At 26.7% G+C, this 17,494-nt stretch overlaps 1 pseudogene; it reads right to left on the bottom strand.

Annotated features, from left to right (window-relative positions):
* Window positions 1-6,049: 6,049 nt before the first annotated feature.
* Window positions 6,050-6,162, bottom strand: LOC129312269 (U4 spliceosomal RNA; annotated as a pseudogene).
* Window positions 6,163-17,494: the final 11,332 nt, after the last annotated feature.

Here is a 17,494-nt window from a genome sequence, read left to right as displayed (position 1 = left end):
TCAGACACTTTTTTCATATTTTGATAAAGGGAAAGATTCCTGAACATCTAAACTTTATGAAGTAAGAGGAAAATATTTACTAACAACTCTATTTCTTGGTTTTGATACAAAACCTTCAAAACTTATAAAATTCATTGAGAGACCAATCTCTGAAACGAATAAAGATATGATGGACAGAGCTCTAAGCTAAATAACTTTAATGAGTGGACATTCACAAAAGAGATAATTTATGATTTATTGGGTGTCACAGCCAAAAACTCAGTGCAGAGAGCAATTTAAATGATGAGTATGTAAAACATCATCTATAAAAATAGCCATGTGAATTAGCTTCCAAATGAAAAGCAGAGTCTTATGAGGAAGGTACAATTTTCAAAGAAAATTCCAAATACATTCATTTGCATAAGGGCTAGTTGTTATAATAAGCAATAGCTTAGTGAAACCTTCTTTGGCAAAATAATGCCCAGTACCCAATACGAGTTTATCCTTTCCATCAATGAATGATATTGGAGTGCTAAGTATGAACTTAACAATTGCTTCATCATACAAAGCTTTGATAGTAGAACTATTCCAACAAGAAGCAGTCCAAGTTGGGACTTTTAATAGTAAAATCAGATACCTTTGTGAGCGTTATAGAATCCATTTGAATTTCAGTTGGGTATAATTGATTATAAAAATAATTGATTAATATAATTAATTTTGATTATAATCAATTATGTTATAATAGAATCTGTTTGGATACTATTTTTTTGAAATTAATTTTAATAGAATTAAAAATATTTGAATAATTCAGTCAAAATCAATTTTAGCTATGCAAATTACCGTAAAGAAAATTACTTTTCAAAATTAAATTATTGATAAATGTATATCTAATGTTATTAAATTTGTTAAAGTTTATTTAAGAAGTAAAATATATTATTTAAATTATATATTTGATTAATTATAAAAGTTTAAATTATATTAATATTGTAACAGTAGAATTATATCAAAAATTGATTTTTAATCTTGGGAAGCTGCCTTTGGGAGATTATATCAAAAATCAATTTTTTGGCTAATAATCAATTACTTAAAAATATTGCTGTTTGGATAACTTTCACTAAAAAATCAATTTTGGCTCAGAAAATCAATTTTATGTCTTATCCAAACAAGCAGATAATCTCTTAAAAGATTTGGCTGAACCTGAATGTGTTTCCACCAATGAGTGCAAGTAAAAGAGATGTCTTCTCTGTTACTAACCTTCCAGTGGAGATGTTTTTTTGATGATGTCTGCAGCCTTGTAAATCCCTTTCTAGTACCATGAGTTTCAAAGTATTACCAAGAAGAGATTTCATTTTGACGAGATAAGTAGTTCTCTTTTTGATCACAAATTCCCCAGACAAAGGCAAGTAAAATCAATATAACTGCGTTCATGCATTCGACTATCCGTATACTATATTTCTTCATTTCACCGAAAAGAAAAAAAATTATACAAATATGTGGTATATATTATTGAAAATCTTTTTTCAAAAATAGTGATTAAATTCAAAATCGAATATCGTCTAAACTAGATAATTTCTTACGCATTCATCCATTCGACTATTCATATACTATATTTCTTCATTTCATCAAAAATAAAAAAAATTATACAAATATGTAATACTAATCAAAATAGAAAATCCTGTAAACTAGATAATCTCTTACGCGTGCATTCATCCATTCGATTATTCGGACAGAGAGTGATACAAAAATATAATTATGTATAGAGTTTATCTAGTATATCTTAATGACATCCCTTCATACTTTTTAGGTTAAGGGGCAAAAATGTCTCAAAAATTTTTTAAATATCCTTATATTTTAATTGGAGCAATCTTGCCTAAAAACTTTTAGTAATTTTTTCACATCGTCAGGGTTAAAACCCTTCAAAAATGAGGAAAGGATTGAAACCCTGGCAAAGCATTCCCCGTGACAATAGCGATTCTCAAGCACATTAAAGAGGTAGGGGATTGAGAGTGAGAAACAAAGGGGAAGAGAGAGGGAAAACACCTATTTTTTTTTTTTTAAATATCAAGTGTCCCCACATGGCAAGGAAAGTCGGACAAAAAACCAACCCTAACAATAAGGCAAAATTGTAACTTTTTTTAAAAATTTTGAACTAAAATTATTTCAATTAAAAAATAAAGATACTTAATACTCGAAAATTAAATTACACTCATTATATTTTGTACTTTTTTTATTTAAATTATTTAGTATGCTTTTACAGTTTACACACACACATGAAGGTTTGAACAGTTAACCTCTACCACGCCACACCTTTACCGCCTAAACTAGTCTCAGGTGGCTAAATATTTGTCTTTTATGAAGATAATTATATTTGAATTACGGTTTTTATCATATATCAACTAAACACGTTTTGTACAGTATGTTAGACAAAACAAACGTTTTTATATAATGTACAAAAATTAAGGCAAGTTACAACTTATAAATAATATAACATGACATAAATTATACATTTTATGTCACTCGAAGAATTAAAATAAAAATCAAACTTATTAAATTTAACAATTATACTAAATATCGTAATGAAAATTAAATTATTTGAAATTTACACATACTTTTTGAAGACAAAAAGCTAAGATTTCAATTATTTTAATTTTAAATAATTATTTTTTGTCATCATAACTGCTGTTTTTATTAAATTTAAATCATTTTGGTATTGGTATGTTATAAGTGAAAAGTTGAATAACAAATGAGTTCCATTTCCATGCACTAATTATTGTATATTTATATGGCATTGGACTTTACAGGCTGAGTAATAAGCATGGGAGCACATTTAGTGCTCGCCGTGCTCGTCACTCTTAAAACAATTTAAATGATCCAAATTAAATTATTTATTTTAAAATTTTTATTTTTAAAATAAAAATATAAAATTTTAAATAATATATTTATTAATAACATATATCATTTATATTTAATTAAATCAGTCTAAATTTGACATTGTTTTTTATAATTTTTATAAATTAAAGAAATAAATTTACTTTGAACTGTTTTAAATCTGATAGTATAACAAATTAAAAATTTTAAATTTAAACAGTACAAACTAAATCTGTATGGTCAATTTATAAAAAAAATAATATTAAATTTAGACTCATCTAATTAAATATAAATAATACATGTTAATAATAAATATATTTATGTAAAATTTTATAAATTTTATTTAAAAAATAAAAAATAAAAAAATTAGTTTAATCTAAACGATTCAAAATTATTTCAGGAGTGATGAATGCATGTCCCTGATGAACACCAAATGTGCTCCCTAATAGGCATCGGTTCTACTTCTACATATCCGTTCTTGTGCATTTGTTATGTCGAACATTTATTATATAATAATAAATCAGTCATTATTTCTGTGTATTACATGGATCACGAGACAAGCCGAACTTTAAATAGTTTATCAATAGTTGGGTTGGTAAATATATTATATTGGATACCATTTTATTCAAGACAAGATAATGCATTAAATATAAACATTTTTCTTTATAAAATTTAAATATTAATTTATCATGTTATAATAAAAATTAACTTTTTTTATTAAACTCAACTCTCATTGCCCATTGGTGTGACAGTGATTTTTTACTAAGTAAAATAAGTGGTTTCCATATATTTAATATTGGGGTAATGAAACTTTTCAAATCATAAAATTTACTTTAGTTATTAATTTAGTTCATCTAATTTAATTTTATTTTCTTAAATTATTATTTGAGCGCTTCAAATTTTAAAACACAAAATTGTCCCTTAAAATAATGTAATATGTAAATTATATTGATAACTTAATGTGTATATATAGCTAAATAAAAATAAAGTAATCCTCAAAATAATATAATTTTTAAATATAATCATTTATACTATGTTTTGTTCTTTTATTTTTCTAAATTATAGAGCATTTTTTTTCTAACTAAATAATTGCAGTTCTTTTCAATAAACTACATATTTGTCATTAATATTCTGTTATGTACATCAACAAATTTTGATATTGTTATTTTCTTTTTAATTAAATTTAAAAAATGAAATCAATAATTAGAATAAATTAATTTAAGAGATTATAACTTACTTATGCCTTTAATATTTTATCCCATTTAAAGAAATCAGATTTTGCAGATAAGCTCTTTATGCATGACCAGTGTTAACTTTTGTTCCAATAAATATAAATTTATTAAAAAAAATTACATGTTGACACACATGCATGGCAATTCATGAGACAGCGACCAAGAGGCAGATGAGGAACAAACTGTAGACAAAGAGATTGGCAGAGGTAGACTTTGTCATTTAATTTGTCTGATTCTGAAATGAGCGTCAGTCTGAGCCACGTGAGCCAATTATATATTGACACTTCACCGCATCCATGAATGCCACCTCTGGGAGTGGTTGGATCTTCTTCACCTGCCATCATAACTGTATTCTGCCACGTCAAATTTTTTTATTTTTTTATTTTTTGACAGAATTACACACAAATTCTCTACAATTACATTTTACTATCATAAGGTCATAAGCCAAAAAACTTTCACAAGGTGACTTTTTTTTTTTTTTGAGCAAACACAAGGTGACTTAATAAAGAAAAAAATGACAATCGACTTTTACTTTAATAAGTTTATCTTACTCCCACCAGATCAAAATATAAAATATTAATAATTAATTCATGTTGTTGAAACTTTAATTTTTTTAAAAAAATTCATCTTTTTAATTATACTCTCATTAAATACTCTATATATATTTTTGATAATGGTTATTAAAATTTCAATGTATCATTTTTTTAAAAGAGTAATAAATAAAGTAAGGGTACAATTGAAAAAATAATTGTAAAAATTACCTAATACTCTCTCCGTCTCAAATTATAGGGTACTTTTAAAAGAGTTTTTTGTTTCAAAATATAAAATACTTTGTGTAAATTAAAGTTTAATTAAATACACACCAATTTCAATATTACCCTTTGTCTCACTATGATTAATTTTCATCCTTTCTCTTTTCAATATATTAAATGATGAGTATTTTTAAAAATTTATATATTTATTTTAGAAAGATAAGGTTGTTAATTATATTTAATGAGGTTTATTGGTATATAAAATTTTATCTAAAAGTATTTTATAATTTGAGACAGAAAAAGTATCATATATTTTAGATCAAATAAAACTTATAAAGAATGCATTATATTATGGTTCGGAGGGAGTATGGTACTTAAATGCATTGTGAGGACTTCAAAGTAATTCTCCCAAAATTTTAATTTTATTATTTACTCCCTTCAAATCAAACTCTTAGTCATTGATAACTAATTCATAGTTTTCAAAAAATATTATTTAAAATGTTAATTTTTTAAAAAATTTACTCTTTGATAATGACAATTAAAATTTTAATACATTATTTTTTTTCAAAAATAGTAATGAATGATATAAGGGTATAGTTAAAAAAATAATTATAAAAATTATCCAGAATGGCTTATATATTTAATCAAGTAAGACTTCTAAAATATGCTTCCTCCATTAAAAATGTAAAGTATTTTTGAGGAGTTGGATATTCAAAAATGTAAGATATTTTTAATTTTTTAAATATAATCACTGCCTTATTTTTTCAAAGTACCCCTATTGATAATGACTTTATATTTATTGTAAGGTATTTAATAAGGGTAAATATGAAAAAATAAAATTAATTAAAAAGTAGGTAATTACTTTATTAAAAAGTAAGATTTGATTAAAAATAACTTTTATTTTTAAGATTTGGTACATTATATTGTGGTCCTCAAGGAGTAATTCATTAGTTCTTGTCTACTCCTCCCTATATTTCTCATATAAGACATAGACAATGACTTTGCAATTCTAAAAAAACTTAGTTGTAATATTAATTTTTTTAAAAAAAATTGTACAAAATTTTTAATTATATCTTCAATAAATATTTTAACATTGATGGTTGAAATTTCAATAAATTTTTTTATAAAAATAAATAATCAATGAAGTAATGGTATAATAAAAAACAAAAGAATTAATCAATATCTTATATTTTGACTATGATAAATCTAAAAGGGCTTCTATTAAATAGTTTTCAACCATTGGCCAAAAAAAAAAAAAAAGTTTTCAACCAACAATGGACGCGCCTCGGTTAGAACCTTACTGGCTGCGCCTTTGTTCCTAGCGCAAAGATTATCTAAAAGAGCTTCTGGAAACTTAATTGTTCTCGACTCGTGTATTTTTGTACAAACTATAGAAAGGGCAGGCTCAGCCAATCATGTTACTGGGAACCACATGTCAATGATGGGTATGATTTTTTTTTTTATCAATTTGAAAATTTAATTTAATTTGGTGTAATCTATGCCTTAAAAATTTTTTATTTAAGTGTATATACATAATCTGAAATTAAAATAATAACATCATAATTCATAGTAACTATCATGCTTTAAAAACTAAATTTAATGTCAAAACTTAAATATTAAAAACTTTAAATTTAAGTAATTCAATTTGTATTTTTTGGCCATTAAGTAATTAAATTTGAATTTTGCCAGTTCACACCGATAATGAGCATGTGATGGACTTATAAAATGATTATACATATATAATCATGAACTTATGGAAAAAGACAAACAATAAGGAAGAAAGGCAAAATATCACATGTATCCTCCTATAAATATTAGCCTCCTTATACAAAATACACGATCATCAAATTTTTGGAAGTTATTTGCGAAATTTATGATCAAACTTTGCTTTTACTTGCGCGATTTAAAGAGTCAGTTTGATTAATAAAGAACCCATTTGTTTAAAGTTAAAAATAAGTAATTTTTATGTAGTTTAGAGATTTTAGAAAATAAAAAATTATTTTGTATAAATTTTATAAAAAATAGACATTATTTTATATTTGGTTATAATAACAAAAAAGTAATTATTAATTAGTTACTTTTAAATTTTATGATATCTTTTTTTATTTCATGAAAATAATTTATTATTATATTATTTTAAAATTTTATAATATCTTCACATATCTCACCTTCTTAAAGCACATACTTTTATCTATTGTATTAGATTATTTTCAAAACTACTCAAAGTAGCCTTCTAAAATTCTAATTATTTTTAAAAATTTAAACAAACATAATAAAGATTTACAAGATATATATACATATATATATATATTAAAAAAATAAGTGCTTATTTTATGAAATAAGTTAAAACAAATGCAGCTTAGATTATGCAATTAATTACTTCATTAATTAATTAAGTCGGTTTGAGACGCAAAAGGAGAGACCCAAATGAATGCGACCATAATGACCACATACGATTTGTCATTTGTTAATGGCTGCTATTCCACGATATTTTTTTATTCCCTCGAATATATTCCAAATTCATTCAATGATAATATTATTTATTTATTTTTCAATCCATCATCGTACCGAACGTGAAACTGACTATTAAAATTTATGTTTTCATATTTCACATTCAATATATATATATATATATCTATATCTATATTTATCATCATTTTAAATTTCCAAAACAGCATCAATTACTGTTTATTTAATAATACTATTATCTTATTTTTACGGATTTTTAAAATATAGTACAACTTGTCAATGACATGGACTTTTTTATTAATATACTATATATAATTAAAAAAAATAACCTAAATGTTGCACAGTAAAAAGTATTTATTAAGGTACTGAAAATCAAATCGACCATTAAACCAATTAAGATCAAGAATCAGAAGTTCAACTGGAGTTGAACTGAGGGTCAACCCGAAGTCAAACCGATCATAATAAAATAAAATAATTTAAATAAAAACATATCATCCAATATTTAATATTAAATTATGACAGTGAAATTACACATAAAAATATCAGAGCTTGAGCACATGATTGAGCACACTTGAACAAAAAAAATAGATGCAATATTTAAAAACAAAACAATCCTAAACAAACACAGCTATAAGTCTTGGAGCAGATCATAAAATCAAACAATCCTAAATAGTACAATATATGCATGCCTTCCCATTCATAAATATATTAAAGCCATCACTTTTTTTTAAGTAAATAATTGAAATTCAATAAAGATATGATTAAAAAATTAATAAGGGTATATAATGATTAAAAATGTTGTGATTTTTTTAATAAATCAAGCAACATAATAAAATTTTTAAAGAAATATGTACAAAATATTTTAAACACCTTACAAACAATAATGAAGGTAGTATGACTTCATTTAGAATTCATACAAATACATATAGCTTTATCACCTAAAAAAATACATACAGCTTCATGTGAATTTCAAAAGGGGAAAAAGATCATTATATTTCTTCTTCTTATTGGTGACTGCACTCAACAACCCAACAATAACAGTGACTTATGATGAATTCAAGTAAACGTTATGAACTAAACCGTATAGTTCTGTGGTGAGTATTGAATAATTATTTTTGTTGAAAAACAAGGTCTTGGAGAAAATCATAAAATCAAACATACTCTGATCTTTGGAATCATTTGATATTAAAGGCAAAGCCAATAGAAAGATAAGGAATCAAATATTAAAATTATCAGATATAGAGCAACGAGCCAGCAAAGTTCTTGATTGAGTGGGTGCAACACACCAATTTTTTTTTAAATAATTTAACTCAATCATAGTTGGGTTACAGCCACCTAACACATTTTTATATCAATAATTTTAATATAAAATATTTTATAATTGGCTTCAACTCACACAATATAATATTTCAGATAAATTTTTACCTCCCACATGCCATTAGGCTAAATCTCATTTGTCCATCCTTATACTCCCAACAAGTAAACTAAATCACATTTGTCCATCCTTATACTCCCAACAAGTAAAATAAATAATTTAGTTAATTTTCAATACAACCAGTTATTTGGCTCATAATCATGCCATTTTAACCAATTCAAAGTAAACCAAATATTAAAATTACAGTCATCCAAAGTGTACCAAAAATAGAAATAGTTTTGAAAGGCATGATTACATTTATATATTCATATAATTTTCAATAAACAAAAAGTCCTAATATTGGCAATATAATACATTATAAATCATAAATTAAATACCCAAAAAAGACAGTGGATCTATATCACTAAGCCTCTGAGACTCTTCCACGTGTCACTCGTGGCTCTTCTCCTGAAAATTGTTAACCACATAATGAGACTCAAAAGTCCCAGTAATCAATGCTAATTTATGATAGTGTGTACAAACAGTTAAGTGTGTGCTTACTAAGTAGGAACCAAAAATAATATAATTTAACAAATATAAGAAATATTATAATACACACAAACAAACCATCCTTATATCCCTCCATTAACCTTGAGCCGTAGCCCTCACTCGATGCTGAATTACCCAGCCAAAGATAGATTAGCCCGAGCCCTTACAAGCCACCTATTGAGCTCCAATAGGGACGTACCATGTGGCACATAAATACAACAACAATAGCAAGTCTCCCAACACCTCCCACAATAATCAAACAAATTCATAATAATATTGCACAATTATACAATATTACAAAATTTATAATTTTCTCAATAATCACCCAATTAACATGAAGTAATATTAATTACAAATTAAAAGTATGGTTACCTTGTGGCTTTTTCAATAAATTTTTCCTTACAATTTCTCTCCCACCACAATTTTCACCAATAATACAATCTACAAATAACATATTATTTATAAATATTAGTTTCAATTTTTGAAACTAATAAAATAATTCTAATAATAGAATTAAAAATATAACATAATTCTTGATCTCAATCTTAATACAAATCTAGAGTTAATACTATTAAGTAAAATTTTTAATTCCTCTTTTACTCATCAATAAACATTAATAATCTAAAAATCAAATTTTAAACTAATTTCTATTATCAAAATTTTTTTTTATTTCATAAATTCGCACCTAAAATACTCAAAAATTAAAAATTGAGTCTCAAGCTTAGAATCATAATCCTATAGCCATAATAATTTATTTCTCATCCCAAATAATCATCTAAACCTCAATAAATTAACAAATATTTTTAGATTTAATAAAAATTTAGTCTAGAATTTGATCCATAAGCCACAAATTCAAAGATCATCAATAAATTTATACTCTATAACATTTATTATACTACTAACAACCTCAAAAACCATATTTATTCAACATAAATTTATCCCTCTTCCAGATCCTAAATTTTCTACCACCACAAAATCAGAAACCAAAGAGGAAGGATGACTAAAAAAAAATTTTAAAACACATACTTAATTTTGAAAAGCTTGAAATCACACCTTAAATATTCTATTAAAAACTTTTACCTTAAAACCCAGCACCGGCGAACTTGACTCACAGACGCTCTCTCTGCCTCAGCTCACGCACAAGGAAGAATGAAAAAACGAAGAAGTGAAGAAAGAATGAAGGAGGTGGGTTTTTATAAAAAATTCAGTGGGTCCCACTTTTTTTTTATTATTTCTTCTTTCCTCTCTCTTTTTCTTTTTTTTTATTATTTTATATGCATGATTGCACGGAGAGCGCCAAAAGGGGAAACTACTTCTTCTTCCTTTTTTTTAATACCTTTTCTTTTTTTATTATAATAATAATAATTTAATAATATTTTTTTAATTTATTTTTTTATTTTTTAAAATTTTAATTTAGAATTATATCATAAGTTAGATTTAATAATCATCTCTTACTAATTTATTTACCTCTAAATATTCTCCAAAATTTCTATTAATTCAAATTAACTATTAGAATTTAAATTGGAATGTTACAGTGGAGATGGGGAGAGAGAGCAGCTACCTGAAGCACGAGGATAGGAAGGCAAATTGAAGGCTAAAGCTCACCCTCAAGGATAAGGATAAGTGGATGATCGACGGAAACAACAACAAGATTGATAGCAACAATAGCAAGACAAGACCTTTGAAGCTTAAAGAGTGAACGATGGAGAATGAGGTTCAAGCGATAGCTTGAAGAGATGAAGATGGAGAACAAGCAGTGGAAGGATGAAGGAAAGGAAGACTGAAGATTCAATTGAACTCTCAACTCTGTCCCAAGCCTCAACTCTATTTGATAAACTGAAGCGAAGCAGATAAAGAAGCATTACCATTTAGGGCTGCTAGATTTTCTTTTTATTTTTTTAATTTCTAACCCTTAAGACAACATCATTTTGGGGTCAAAATTTTAAAAAAATATTAACCCGCCCAACTCGCTTGACCTATAGGGTTAGGCAGGTTGATACAGGTTAACTTGAATCAATTATGGACACTTCAATTCAAAAAACTAGATCGGACAGATGGCCGGGTCACCAGTTCGATCAGATTCTAAAAACAATGGTATTTGCTAGAATACTGCACTGAAAATCATTCAAACTAAGAATGATTTTGTAGTTGTGAAGAAATCGTTCAGATCGAGAATGATTTTCTAGTCAGAGATTATTTTTTTATTCAATAAAAAGTGAAATCGTTCAAGAACAATTTCAACTTTTTTTCTTTGACATGACATAATATTTGCTATCAACCATGTCTTACTTTCCCTTATTATTATTATCACCCTTTTTTACTTCTCTCAAAACTATTTAATTCAAGTCTTATTATATTCCGCCTTCATCATCAGCCATTTTCAACTCACCCACTTCTACTCATTTTGAATCGTTCATGCCTTTACTTGATGATCCCACACTATTTTTGTTTGAATACAATACTTCTACTTTTGAACATAGTAGACCATCAAATGAAGCATATGTCACTCCTTGACGGTCGATTTCTTTAATTGAATCACCTTAGTTTGATTTAAATACACTGACTGCACAAATAAATGAAATACTTAAATTTTAAGAAGATAAGAAGATACAACAACAATAACAACCACAACGTATGAGGAAAAGAATAAGATGTGGTGTCAGAAGTTACTATTTGTTATGTAAATTAATTTTTACTTTTCATTCATGTAACTTAACCATTTATTATTAATTTATTAAATTAAAAATTATCAACAATAAATAAATAATTATTTAAAAATTATCAATAATAAATAAATAATTATTAGGTTTTATGAGAATTAATAATAAATGCTTAAGTTATATGAATGAAAAAAGTAAAAATTAATTTACTTCACAAAAAGTGACTTCCAGCACCACATCTTTTTTCATTCTCATACATTGTGACTGTTATTGTTGTTGTATCTTTCCATCTTCTTGAAATTTAAGTGTTTCATTTATTTGTATAGTCAGAATATTTAAATCAAACTAAAGTGATTCAATTAAAGAAATTGACTGTTGAGAGGTGACATGTGCTTCATTTGATGGTCTATTGTGTTCAAAAGTAGAAGTATTGTATTAGTCAAAAATAGTTTGTGACCATTAAGTAAAGGCATAAAGCATTCAAAATGAGTAGGATTGGATGAGTTAAAAAGGCATGATAACGAGGGTGGCATATAATAAAACTTGAATTAAGTAGGTTTGGGAGAGGTGAAAAGGGATGATGATAGTAATGAAAAAAAAGTAAGATATTATCGTAATTGATGATGAATATTATATCATATCAATGAAAAAAGTTGAAATCGTTTTTGGCTTGAATGATTTCATTTTTTTTTGAATTAAAAAAATAATATCTGATTAAAAAATTGTTTTCGATCTAAATGATTTTTAGTGTAGTATTTTGATAAATACTTTTCACGGTACAACATTTAAGTAATCTCTTTTATTATATATAATGTATTGGTAAAAGAAAAAAAACAACTAACAAGTTGCCTTGACAGCACTTTCCTTTCTTAAAAGAAATGTTGAACAACAATCTAATTTTGTCGTACTTGTGCGTGTGTTTTCAGTTCAATTATATAACATAAATAAATATAATGCAACACTATGGAAATATTAAAAATTTAAAAAAATTGTGACATATTTTAATTTTATTTTGCAAACTATGCACTAAAATCCTAGATAACAGATATTATATAAAAAATAAAAATCCTACATGACAGATTAAAATAAAAAGGTAATATTTTACTTCTTCAAGATTTTAATTTTATTTTGTAAATTATGCACTAAGATCCTCGAGAGCTTGATGCATATTATGATTTATCCAATAAATTAAAAGGAAGCCCCACTTTTTTTTTTAATGTAAACAAGCCCCTCATATTGCTTAATAAGGAAAAAAGGGGAAAAGGGTATGAATAAGTAAAAAAAAAAGGACAATTACAAATAGATCCCACAAAAGAAAATTAATTATTGTAAAATTTATTGGTAGTTGAATTAAACTATATTGATAATTTTTAATTGTCAATAAACCTTACAATAATTAATTTTATTGTGTGAAACTTTAATGTAATTTTTTTTAAAAGGTTGAATGCACATATTTGTGCCCAATTAATAAAAGGATGTAAAAAGACGTTATTATTATTAAATGTAAAATAATTTTTCTCATTCTCGATCAGCATGATAGTTGGTTAAAAGGTTTTTACAGATGCCTTGTCTGCGATCTTAATAATGCTACTGAATTTTCGGGCATCTAAAACAGTCTTGCTTTTTGTTGTAGGGAAAATTTTGCTAAAATCAATGTTAATTCCAACTCAATGGAAACACTTATTCTTATTAAAAGTGAGCATTCTCAAAATCACTCGTTCTTTAACATCATCATAAGGATCAAGTATTTTATTGTGAATGGCAAGACTGGATCATCACCTTAAATCATGTTTACAGAGAGACTAACAATTGTGTTTACTAATTTGCTCATCAAGTGCATAAGAATTATCTAGACGTTAGAATTTTGAATGACCAACTCCATGGATGCAAACATTTCTTACCTAATGATCTTATGGTTGGAGTTCTCTTTAACTTCCATGACTTTTCCACCGACTTGTAATTTTAATCTAACAAAAAATGTAAAATGATTTTCGTATGAGTTTGTGGAATATTGAAGCATGGCCGTGCTATAACTTAAGTAATTATTTATAAGATATATAATAATGTTAAGAAGTTCCTGATATTATCTTAATCAACTAGTTCATAAAAAAAATTTGCTGTATCTTTTAAGAAAGTATAGTTATTAATCATGAATTACTCTGATGTAATAATTTTACAAAATAACTTCGATTGGAATGAATTTACCTTTCACCTGTATATTTAAAGAAAGATTAGTCTCTAATACCAATATAAGATATTTCTAATGTCTCACAAAAAAATAAAAATAAAAAAATAACTACATGGGGGACAAATTATAATTTACAAATATTAATCTCTCTGTTTTTTTTTTTGGTGAAAAAATATTGATCTCTTTAACAAACCAGCCTAAATATGCCTTGAAAGTTCAAACACTATTATACGAATCGTTTTGAACTTTTTTTGGGGCCTCATATTCATTTTAATTTAAAAAATTTGAGACCTTTAATTATAATTAGTTTTCTTCTATGGTCCCTATTTGTAAGTTTCCCAAGACTTATTTTTATAACATAACTAGGCTGTATTGCAGGACTACGTCTTATAAGAAGTTTAAGGCTAAACTTTATTATTATCTTATAATTTATAAATACTCAAAAATAATTTGGTTTCATGTTCTAATCAAAAACCCTACAACCTTATCCCTGATGCCCTATGGTCGGTTGGAGAACCACAAATTGACTACTCGCAACAATCGTAATTGACTGCTTTCATGATAGCTATAACTTTTTTTGAAAAAATAGAATTGCCATAAAATATGGCAAAAAATAGCTATAATTGTGTAAAGACAATAAACGTTGGAAAGAAAATCAATTAAAAAATTAAAAGACAGTACAAGATTTTTTTTTTTGTGTGGGAAATGTATGGTGAAAGAACGAATTTAAGGTGGTGTCACTTAATTTTATTATGTAAAAACTAAAAATTGAGAAATAAGATATTTAATATGTACATTCTCCATTAAAAAATATAATTTATTTTTTAGGGATTGGATATTAAAAAATATAAAGTTTTTTTAGTACTTCATAATGTAATTAATATATTTTTTTAAAGTATCCATAATAAATAAATTATTTTATATTTACTTTAAAGTGAAATAATCTATAAAATACTAGTAAATATGAAAAGTTTGTATTAATTTGATGATAACTAACTACTTTATTAGAGTAAAATTCAATCAAAAATACTCTTTTGATCTTATTTATAGGGTACTTGTTAATTTTTAATATTCTTTTTTATATTTTTGCCCTTACTAAATGATTTGAATAAAAAGATCATCAATGAAATTTAAGAATATTTATTAGGGGTAAAGGTAAAAAATTATTAAATTTTAAAATAAAGTTAATGAGATTTAATATTTTTTTTATTTTTAGTAAAATATGTTAAAAGTAATTTATAAATAGGACCAGAAAGAATATCTTATAAGAGTATTTTTTTAAACGTTTATTTAATATAATTAACTATAGGCTTGCATCACATTATTTATGACTTATTTTTTTGACTAAAAGGAAAATACTTATGACTTATAAATGATGTGATTAATTACAGTTTATATATAAAATAAATGGATCATTTTTTATAAAAATAAATTGATCATTTTTATTGATACTCAGTCAAACTTCGGGTAGGTGGTTAACCTAATCTAATCTAGTGTTATATAACCTTTTCTATGAGTTAATTTTTTGATTTATTTTTTATTCATAAAAATGCCCGAGCTCTTAGAAATTAAAAGAATATAATCAAGGCACGAACTAAGCTCATACTTTTTTAGGGTCATCCTATCATATAAATCTTCATCACCAACATGTTAATCCTAGTAAAAAATGTTGAAATATTATTTATGAATTAGCATTAATTAATAAGCCCAATAGATTGGTCTTTATGATCTTGTGTGGACCGTGATAGGTGGACCACACAAGTGAGCCCAATGGGCAGAGGCCCAACTCACAACCCAGTAGCCATTAGTTATTTCCTATCTCTTAACTGACTGAGTCAGAGATAATAGATAATATAATTATTTAATTATTTAATAAGGCGGTTACCGATCTGATCTATATAAGACGATTAGTCGGTAATCACAAACACACGACTCACTTTTTCTACTTCCATTATCTCTGAACTCTCTGAAAACTCTGGGGACCTGTGGGTTGTGTACCTGCCTATACTCGAGGTAATCAAAATCTCTCTAGCACTCATGGATTCTTCAGGTACGCATGAATTACTTTATTTTCATATCTAATTATACATATAAATTGAGATATTAAATTCAACACATGGCATCAGAACCTGGTTACAAATTTTAAATTTATATATATCTCAATTTTTTTATTTATGCATGTGAATTGAATTCATGCTTCTTCTTCGAGTTATTCTTTAGTGTTGTTAAAAAAAATGGGGTTTTGTCATCGCCGCTGCACTTGACTGTTACCATCGTCATTGAGCTTCACTGGATGAAGGTAGCGTCTCCATGTGCGCCGGCAGTTTGTGGTGGCTGGCTGCTTCTGGGGTCGCCGGAGCAACTGTTTCCCTCTTCCCTTTTTTTTCTTTTTTTTCCTTGGTTCAGCGCTGTCAAATCACCGACGAGAGGAGTGTTCACGACGTCGTCCTCCTTCACCGGAGATAGGGATGGCGTCGTCCCCATGGCTACCGGCGATGGCCTTCTGGTCTGGTAGGAACTCCATGCACGCCAGCCTCTCTCCCCCCTTCCTCGTTCCCAGCTCATGGCTGGGGAAGACCCAGAAACGGGTCAGGAACCGGATCCTAGGGATTCGGTTCCATGGTTCTGGGCCCATTTTCGTATGGGCCTAGATCTTGGCTTTTAAAAAAAAGGAGGTTCTGGGCCCAAAACGAATTAGCCTAAAAAAAAAATTCAGTTAATTGCATTTCGGCTCAATTTAAATTACCTCCTTTGGCCTATAATTTCTTAACTTTATGAATTAGCCCCATGATATTTCTATTAATTACAGTTTAGTCCCTTAAACTTCTAGAATTGCAATTTTGACCCAAATCTCTTCCAGAATTACTTATTTGCCCCTGATTATCTTTCAAAATTTCACTTAAGTCCTAAATTTGTTTCCTAATTCCCAAAAGACCCTAAGGATATTCTTTTTTTTTTATTTTGTTTTGTCCTAAGGTCATAAAATTTGTGACTTTGTGAATTATTAATGATACTTAGGATCTTATAGCATTAATAATGGACATACCCCATAGGTGCGACATTATTAATGTGATTTTGATGATTGGTTTTGAGGATAGGCTAATAGCACTCCTTTAATGTGTTAAATATTTATTGTACCCTATAGGTATAATATTTAATACATTATTTTGTATGGACTTTTGTATGAGCTAAATTTTTATGGTATATGAGCCTTCTTGGTGCATGATTATAGTTGCATAATTGATAATCGCTTGTTGGGAAATTTTGTTTTATAATTATGTTGTGCACGCATAATTAATATTTCCCATTTTCTGTTTTGCGATTCTTCAGTTTCCGCTTTTACACAACTATCCTTTGTGAAGGCTCTCAATGGAACTAACTATGATGACTGGAAAGAGTCCCTTAATATGTATTTGACCATTTCTGAGAAAGATTTAGCTCTG

Source organism: Prosopis cineraria, unplaced genomic scaffold (assembly GCF_029017545.1).
Source record: "Prosopis cineraria cultivar Desert tree isolate PC_DT_omini unplaced genomic scaffold, ASM2901754v1 PC5, whole genome shotgun sequence".
In the NCBI taxonomy this organism is placed as follows: domain Eukaryota; kingdom Viridiplantae; phylum Streptophyta; class Magnoliopsida; order Fabales; family Fabaceae; genus Prosopis; species Prosopis cineraria.
The sequence above is the reverse complement of the archived record's forward strand: the minus strand, read 5'-3'. Positions and strand labels throughout refer to the sequence as shown.